Raw genomic sequence first — 9944 nt, forward strand, 5'->3', positions numbered from 1 at the left:
GCTTTGGTTGGGGACAGAATCACCAGATCATCTGCAAACAGCAGACATTTGCCTTCAGAGTATAGTAGGGTAAGGCCGGGTGCTACAGACTGATCGGGTGCCCTCGCCAAGTCATTGATATATATGTTGAAGAAGGTGGGGCTCAAGCTGCATCCCTGTCTCACCCCATGGACCTGAGGAAAGAAATCTGTGTTTTTGACAATTTTAACTGCACTCTTGTTGTTTGTGTACATTCATTTAAAATGTTGTATGTTTTCCCCCCAACACCGCTTTTCATCAATTTATATACACTGCTAAAAAAAATTAAGGGAACACTTAAACAACACAATGTAACTCCAAGTCAATCACACTTCTGTGAAATCAAACTGTCCACTTAGGAAGCAACACTGATTGACAATAAATGTCACATGCTGTTGTGCAAATGGGATAGACAACAGGTGGAAATAACGGCAATTAGCAAGACACCCCCAATAAAGGAGTGGTTCTGCAGGTGGTGACCACAGACCACTTCTCAGTTCCTATGCTTCCTGGATGACGTTTTGGTCACTTTTGAATGCTGCCAGTGCTTTCACTCTAGTGGTAGCATGAGACGGAGTCTACAACCCACACAAGTGACTCAGGTAGTGCAGCTCATCCAAGATGGTACATCAATGTGAGCTGTGGCAAGAAGGTTTACTGTGTCTGTCAGCGAAGTGTCCTGAGCATGGAGGCGCTACCAGGAGACAGGCCAGTACATCAGGAGACGTGGAGGAGGCCGTAGGAGTGCAACAACCCAGCAGCAGGACCGCTACCTCTACCTTTGTGCAAGGAGGAGCAGGAGGAGCACTGCCAGAGCCCTGCAAAATGACCTCCAGCAGGCCACAAATGTGCATGTGTCTGCTCAAACAGTCAGAAACAGACTCCATGAGGGTGGTGTGAGGGCCCGACGTCCACAGGTGGGGGTTGTGCTTACAGCCCAACACCGTGCAGGACATTTGGCATTTGCCAGAGAACACCAAGATTGGCAAATTCGCCACTGGCGCCCTGTGCTCTTCACAGATGAAAGCAGGTTCACACTGAGCACATGTGATAGACGTGACAGAGTCTGGAGACGCTGTGGAGAACGTTCTGCTGCCTGCAACATCCTCCAGCATGACAGGTTTGGCGGTGGGTCAGTCATGGTGTGGGATGGCATTTCTTTGGGGGGCCACACAGCCCTCCATGTGCTCGCCAGAGGTAGCCTGACTGCCATTAGGTACCGAGATGAGATCCTCAGACCCCTTGTGAGACCATATGCTGGTGCGGTTGGCCCTGGGTTCCTCCTAATGCAAAACAATGCTAGGCCTCAGGTGGCTGGAGTCTGTCAGCAGTTCCTGCAAGAGGAAGGCATTGATGCTATGGACTGGCCCGCCCGTTCCCCAGACCTGAATCCAATTGAGCACATCTGGGACATTATGGCTCGCTCCATCCACCAATGCCACGTTGCACCACAGACTGTCCAGGAGTTGGCGGATGCTTTAGTCCTGGTCTGGGAGGAGATCCCACAGGAGACCATCCGCCACCTCATCAGGAGCATGCCCAGGTGTTGTAGGGAGGTCATACAGGCACGTGGAGGCCACACACACTACTGAGCCTCATTTTGACTTGTTTTAAGGACATTACATCAAAGTTGGATCAGCCTGTAGTGTGGTTTTCCACTTTAATTTTGAGTGACTCCAAATCCAGACCTCCATGGGTTGATACATTTGATTTGTAGCAGACCCTCATGCCAAATTGAGTCAAAAGCTTGTTTTGAAATCAACAAAGCATGAGAAGACTGCTTTTGTTTTGTTTGTTTGTCGGTTTGGGTGTATATGTGATCTGTCGTACAGTAATTTAGTAAAAAGCCAATTTGACATTTGCCCAGGACATTGTTTTCACTAAGGAAATGTAGGAGTCTGCTGTTGATGATGCTGCAGAGGATTTTCCAGAGGTTGATGTTGAGGCATATCCCATGGTCGTGTTTGGGGTCGGATTTGTCTCCACTTTTGTAGATTAGGGTGATCAGGCCTTGGTTCCAAATTTTGGAGGTGCCAGAGCTGAGGTCTGTATATTTGATTCTTTTGTTAAGGATATTGTCAACATCACAGGCCTTTTGAGGGTTTGTATTTTGTCCTGTAGTTCATTCAATGTAATTGGAGAATCCAGTGGGTTCTGGTTGTCTTTAATAGTTGATTCAAGATTTGTAATTTATCATGCATACGTTTTTGCTCTTTGTTTTTTGTTAGCACAATCTAAGCATGTATATCTAGAACCTAAAAGGGTTCTTCGGCTGTCCCCATAGGAGAACCCTTTGAAAAATTATTTTTGGTTCCAGGTCGAACCCTTTTCAAGAAACCCAAAAAGATTTTACCTGGAACCAAAAAGGTTTCTCCTATGGAACCCTTTTTTTCTGGGTGTATTACCAAAAAGATTACATACATCTCCATTTTGGATGGATAGCTCTTTGTGTTGATCCCAGAAGTGGTTTGATTCTATGTATTCTTCAATTACATTGAGCTGATTTCTGATGTGCTGTCCCTTCTTTTGCCTTAGTGTAGTTCTGTAGTGATTTAATATTTCACCATAGTGAAGACGTAGGCTCAGGTTTTTTGGGTATCTGCTTTTGAACGAATAGGTTTCTACATTTCTTTCTTAGGTTTTTGCATTATTCATCAAACCATTTGTCATTGTTGTTAATTGTCTTAGGTTGTCTGCTTGGAATTTTTTTATTTGATAGGGAAGCTGAAAGGTCAAATATTAAGTTTAGGCTTTCTACTACAGGTTTACACCTTCACTATTGCAGTGAAATGTTTTGTCCAGGAAGTTGTCCAAGAGGGATTACATTTTTGTTTGCCAATTGTTTTTTGGTAGGTTTCTACACTACTTTCCTTCCATCTATAACAGTCCTTAATAGCATGCAGTTTGTTCGGCTTTGATGCCTCATGTTGAGTATTGCTCTGTTCAAGCAACTGTAATTTTGCTGTGATCTGATAGGGGTGTCAGTGCTGACTGCGAACGCACTGAGATACTCTGGATTGAATTTGGTGATAGTCGTCTACAGTACAACTGCCAAGGGATGAGTTTTAAGTGTATCTACTGAAGGAGTCCCCTCGAAACCTACCAGACCCAGCATGCGATAGAGTTGCAGGATTTGTGACCCGTTTTTGTTGGTTGTTTTGTCATAGTTGTGTTAGGTTCTAGATATAGTAAAAGCTTTGTGTTCCATAGTGTCCAGTGTCGTGCTTGGGGCTGAATGGGGCTTGGGCGGGTGTAGGAGTGGGGATTGGGCCTAGTGCTCTGCTCACGGCCTGGACGTTTGTATGTCGCTCTCTCTCTCAGGTGTTACGGTACTTCTAAAGACAGCCAGTATGATGGTACTTTATGACGGTACAGCCAGTAACAAACATACAATTATGAAATTTCAGAAGCTATTTTGAGTACATTGAGGGGAGTTAATGCTTCCAATACATGTATAAACATGGAAATGGGCAAAAATGGAGTTAAAAGGTTTTCATCAGACAGTACCGAAATGCACACTCATGCTCACACACGCATGCACTCATACAAAAACACATGCACGCATACACACACAAATTAAGAAAATTCAGTGGATTGTTATACTGTATGGGGCATTATTGTCCTGGAGTTACGAACATGGCATTGTATTACTATGTGATGTCCTCAGAGAGCATCATAATGCTTTCTGTTGAAACCTCAATGACCAAAGTCTTTCTGGATACGGCGGTCTCGGTGGTGGCAGTGTGAGGGGGGGGAGAGCGGTGAGGGGAGAGGGGTGGAAGGCAGGGGAGGGAGGGAGGAGATGTAGAGGAGGATGGGAGAGAAGAATGGAGGGAAAGATAGAAGATATGGAGAATGGATGGGAGAGAGGGGGGTGTAGGAGGGTCAGGTGATAAGGTGGTGAGGTGTGGGGGGCGAGAGAGGAAGAGGTAGAGGAGGGTGACGAGAGTGCCATGCTAAAAGATGTGTTTTGTAGAATGAAAGGATGAAGGGTGAGTGGAGGAGGGTGGGTCATTAGAGGCTGCGGTATGGGGACAGGGGTAGGAGGAGGGGGGAGGCTGGGGGTAGAGTGTGTCTGTAAGATCTGTGTTTGTACGGGGTGTGCGTCTAGCTTTAGAGAGGTATTTAGGGAAGTGGAGTGTGTGTTTTTCTCTTGAGTGTGTGCCACATGTGTACGTTGTGTGTATGGCTCTGGGGAGGGGGTATGGCATGTGTGTGCCGGTGTGTGTGTCTCTGTCCCCTGTAGCAGTCTCTGCATGTGCTCTCGTGCCTGCTCCTGTAGACAGCGATACTTGCCCATCTCCTCAGCGCTGAAGCTGATTGACTGTTGAGCCAGAGGAGGGGAGGGGTCTTGTGACCACTGACCGCTGTGAGGTAAAGTTAGGGCAGGATATGAGGTCACAGCAGGATGTGATGTCAGGGAAGGACAGGACATGTCCTCTCCCATTTTCTCAGGGCTCTGAGACGAGAGGGGTTGAGGGCACGGTCGACCACTTTGGACCACTCCATTCTTCATACTCTCCTTCCCTTGGTTGTGGTCCTTGTCCTGTGTCTGGACCTGGTCTTGGTTGTGGTCCTTGTCCTGTGTCTGGACCTGGTCTTGGTTGTGGTCCTTGTCCTGTGTCTGCACCTGGTCTTGGTTGTGGTCCTTGTCCTGTGCCTGGACCTGGTCTTGGTTGTGGTCCTGGTCCTGTGTCTGGACCTGGTCTTGGTTGTGGTCCTTGTTCTGTGTCTGGACCTGGTCTTGGTTGTGGTCCTTGTTCTGTGTCTGGACCTGGAGTTGGTTGTGGTCCTGGTCCTGTGTCTGTACCTGGTCTTGGTTGTGGTCCTTGTCCTGAGTCTGGTCCTGTTTTTCTGTTTGGTCAGGGCCCTCCCTCTCTCTTTCTGCCCCTCGTCTCTTAGTTCCTCTCCTGATCGCTGGTAGTTTCCCAATAAGTGGCAGTAGCAGAGTTCTGCTGGGGTTCCCCTCTCTGGGCTTTGGGGGGGCTTTGGGCTCTCTGTCTGAGAGACATGTAGGCTGTGCTGTGAGGTTGGGTCTCCTGTCCTGTGGATGGGTGGTATCAGTGCTGGGCAGAGGTATAGGAGGAGTAGGTTTGAGGCTGGGGGCTTGGTGTTTCTCCTTTGTGGATGAGGGAGATGGTGCTCGCCTGGGCATCCCTGTTGTTTTTCTCCCAGTCAAGATGAGTCTTGAGCGGGTACTAACGCTACTCCACCCCCCACTCAGGTCTGACACACTGGTGCTGCTGCTACAGGAGCCAGGGCTGGGCCGTCGGGGCAGCCAGTCAGGGCTAGAATCAGGCCAGGGGCTGGTGCTGGAGATGGGGCATCTGGTAACCTGCACACTGGGGATAGACTGGGAGCCAGGACTGGGGCTGTGTCTTAGGTCAGGGCATCTGCTAACCCAGTCCCAGCTAAAACAATCAGGGCTGGGGCTAGGTTGTGATCCCTTCTCCCACCTGCTCCAGCTTTTTCTACCTTTAGTGGACCTCTGTCTCTCCCAGTTGTCATCCCAGCTGTATCTGTCCTCGTATGTCCTCCTATCCTCCCAACTGTCACTGCTGTCCCAGGTACATCTGTCTGGGCTTGAGTTCCCTGGTCCCCTGTCCCAGACCTCTCCCTCGCCAGGACTAGACCTCCATCCCCTGTCCCCCTCCAGAGTCCTGTGACTGGGGGTCGAGAGGTACCGATGCCAGCCCCCTCCACTGACTCCTCCAGGACTGGATCCCTTGCTTACCAAACCATGCCTCCTACTCCCCCTGTCCCTGTTCCCTCTCTCCCTACCACCCCTCTCTCTGCTCCCTCTTTCCCACCAGCCTCTACTCCCTCCATCCCAGCTCTCCCTCCTCCCACTCTCTGTTCTCTCCCACTCCTCACTCTCTGACCACTTTCTATTCATGTTTTTCCTGTTTCTGTGGATGTATTTAATCTTCCTCACTGGGCTACAGGAAATGTTGCTACCATGGATGTTGGCATGATGACTGTAGACTGGGTTGTCCCCGTGGCAACCATGGAGACCATCATATGCCACTGGGAGGTTGTGAGCCTTTCCCCAGGGCGACCCGGAAGTAGTACACAGAGAGGAGTCTGAACACCAGTAGAAAGGCCATCCCTCCCTTTCTCCTCTCTCTACCTCTCCATATCTCTCTCTGACTATCTCTCTATACAGCTGAGACTCTGTGCTGTAATAATCTGTCCTCTCTCTGACTCTTTGTGCTGTGTTGAACAGGGAGTCAGAGTTATAGTGATGTTGGTCTCTACTGTGACTCCTGTGAGGCCTCTGTCTGTCAGAGCAGGGCACAGACTCAGAGTCACACTCCCCCACCAGGCACAGAGTCCCACCCCTCCTCCTCTTCCCTCTCCTCCTCTTCCCCCCTGCCTTTCTTCTCCTCTTTCCGCCCGTCTCTCCCTCCCGCTCTATTTCCCTGTCTCCTTCTGCCCCTCTGTCTCTGTCACATCTCCTCTTTCCGCCCCACCAGGTGGAAACAGAGGTTATGGCGCTCCTGAGATGCTGCTGCTCTCCCTCGCACTTCTTTGAAGTCCCATTATGCCTTTCCCCTCTCCTCCTCTTCTTCTTTGTGCTGTCGTTTACATTTCGGCATGACACATCTGTTGGAGTGCTTACTGAACCGCCCACAGAGTGTGTGCGCGAGCTGGCAGCGTGCGTACAGACACATCTAACCTTGCTTGCACACACACACATGGCGGCAAAGGGCTGGATGACAGCCTCTAATTTAGGCCTGGGGGTTCTGACGGCTCGTTCTCTCTCCTGTCTCACATGTCCTTCTAACCTGCCTCCCTGGGGATTGTGGGGGTTTGTGTGAGTGTTGTCACCGCAAAGGGGGTCACCGTTCACGAAGAGGGGGTGGTGCCATCTCAACCCAGATTCACCTCCACTCTCTGGCACTGTTGCTTCTGCCTGGAAGGCTGCTGTCATTCCATGTGCTTCTGTCTTCTCTACAACATGACAGGTTGATGAGTGTGTGGCTCTCTCATCTGTCCCGCCTGTCTCTGTATATAGATCTGTATTGGATTCTACATTTTCTGTGTCCTGAGGAGGAGGCTGGGAGCTTGAGAACATGAGGGAGTCGGACTCCTCTGTGTGTTTCTCTGTCTCCTGCTGGCTTGCTGAGTGGTTACAGTGTGACTTGGTTTGACTGTGGTTGTGTTCAGGGTTAAAGTGTGGTGGGTTGGTGTGGGGTTGCCAGTGTGTGGGCTTGCAGCTGTAGGAGAGGTGGGGTTTGGCTGTGGTAAACTGCAGCAGATTTACTGGCCATCTCAGACGGGTGGATCCGTCTCTGGCAACCACATGGAGATAAGAAGACATAGGAGTCTGATTCACCTCATGGCCCTGTTGTCTGTGCTCTGTACTCCTGTTCCTCTCCTCCCTATCATCTGCTGTCCCATGTTCAGGGCTCTGGTCTGTTTCTCTCAGTCTGATGTTGTGGGTAGGACAGCCTGGGTCATGGCTAGCAGAGAACCTGTCTCTCTCCTCCCCTCCTCTCTTCTCTCCTCTCTCCTCCCCCTCTTCCCCGCCTGAAGGTTCTGTCTTGTTTCCAGGGTGAAGGCTGTTGGTTGGTTGCCCTAGTAACAGGTTGTCTGAGTGACGTAGACGTAGCTCATCTCCTCCCCTTCCCTTCTTCATCTGCCCTCTTCCTCCTCTCCCCTCCTCCTCTTGCTGGTCTGAGAAGACAGAGGCAGATGGCTCTAGCCTTGGGCCCCTCCTGGAGAAACAGAAGGAGACCCCCACCCTTCCTCTGTCTCTGCCCCACGGAAAGGCAGGGTCCTGGGAAGATCTGTTCAGGCGAGGCTGGGGATCCTCCAGAGAAGGTCCACATCTGGAATGCAAGGCTGGGGGTGGGGAGGCTTGGAAGGGCCCTCCAGGAAAGATGGGTATGTGGGTAGGGTCCTCTGGCTGCTGGGGCTGGGAGTTGGAGAGAGGCTTGGTCTGGAGATGGGGGGAGTCCTCTCCCTGGAGAGTGAGAGGGATGGTCTGGGGCTGGGTTAGGGGTAGGGTAACAGCGGGTCGCTGGGAGTTCCCTGTGGTTTGGATTAACCCTGTTTGGGTCAAGGGAACATGGCGGTCCCCTGGTCTGTTGTCTTTCTCTCCACAGTGTCTCTCTGAATGCTGGATCTCAGCTCTCACTGTCCCTCGGAACCTAACAACCTGGCCTGGTACCCTGGTGCAAAGGAGAGGAGAGGTGGAGACGAGAGGATAGCAGAGCAGAGAACAGAATAAATATAAAATTAGTGAAAATGTCAAACACTGTCCATATTATGCAGTTTACTGTGAGTGTTCATGTTATATTAACTCAGCCCATGTTTACAGAATCTAGGCCAGCTCTTACATCCATCACTCTGAGGACCAGAGAGACTGACAGAGTGTGTGCAAGTGAGCGTATGTGGACAGTAAGTGTGTATCATAGAGATTTCTTTGCAGTGCGCTTGGAAAGCAAGTCTACACACACACACACACACACACACACACACACACACACCTGTGTGTCTGTTGTCGTAGCAGTGCTAGTTGGTGCAGGTGTCTCAGAGCTCTCTCCTGCTTGCGGTCGTCCTTCCACGACTTAGACGAAACGTTCCGAGCAAACTCCCTCTGCTTCAACTCCTTTAGTCTCTACAGGGAGGAAAGGAGAGGGTCAGAGTGTGTGTGTGTGTTGTGTGGAAACTATTTCAGCTCCCTCTATCTGTGGGAAGAACCATCTCTGAGTGTGAATTGTGTATCAATCAAAAGTGTTGTTTCTACATCCTCTGCATGTTGTTTCTACATCCTCTGCCATAGAAACTGTATGACAGGCAGAATGGTGATGATTGAGTACTGACAGTGTTATAAGCCTAATGATGATGAGTGTTGCAGTCTGTCAGATTGTCATCTCTCAGCAGGCTGCAGTGTATCAACCCTTCAATCATCAGCCTAAATGCCAGCAGCCATCTGTCACATTAATATGGACTTCATCATAAGAGGATCATTTAGGAAACTTACTTCATTACGCAAATCTCAGTCTTGAGATCTCATAATCTCATAATCTTGCTTATTGAAATCTTACATTGAAAACATTGACTGAAGTATGATGTTGTTACTGATAGAAACTACAGACCACTGATAGGATAAATAAAGCATATGCAGCACTACAGGAACTGCATTGGAAGGCCCTAAAATCCCTCTTAGAATCATCTAGAACTGCTCTGGAACTCACCTCTAACTCCGTAGAACTCTCTAGAACTGAACCTGGAACTCCTAAGATCACAGCAAGCACCATCTCTGTATCATCAGCACTGAGAAACAGATCACTGCACTGTGTGTGGGTCTCCTCTCCATCGGTCTGCTCCTTCAGGTGTGCCAGCTCTTTCAGGCAAATAGTGATTCATGTCCCTTTCTCTATTTCTCTGCCTTCCTTTGTTAATAATTTTTCTTCCTGCCTTTATCTGCGCTTGGCAGGTAGAGGTGTGTGTGTGTGTGTGTGTGTGTTTCAGTGTCTGTCTTCAGACTGTAGAGGGATGTAAGGTGTCTGACAATAGCTGCTTCACTTTCTCTCGCTCTCTCTCACTCTCATTAGTTGATCATATTTACACCTAACTTACTGTCTCGGAGCCTCCATTTGATCTAACAATAAATCATTTTATCTAGCCACTATCTATCCCAACAGCTGATTATTTCCTGCATCTCTGTCTGACATCAATATCAGATAAATTCATCCTGCTAATCCAGGAACACACACACACACACACACGTTGACAGTTCTCAGGTTAATCTGTAGTGAACAGAACGCAAACGAGTGTTTCTATGTATTATCACTCACTACTTAACATCCCACTGTCAGCTCACTGTAGACGGCTTTGATGTGCTCTACTGCTGTGTGTGTGTGTGTGTGTGTGTGTGTGTATGTATTCATGTGTGTGTGCCTGCGTACGTGTGT

This window comes from Oncorhynchus masou, chromosome 29 (genome assembly GCF_036934945.1).
Source record: "Oncorhynchus masou masou isolate Uvic2021 chromosome 29, UVic_Omas_1.1, whole genome shotgun sequence".
Classification (NCBI taxonomy): domain Eukaryota; kingdom Metazoa; phylum Chordata; class Actinopteri; order Salmoniformes; family Salmonidae; genus Oncorhynchus; species Oncorhynchus masou.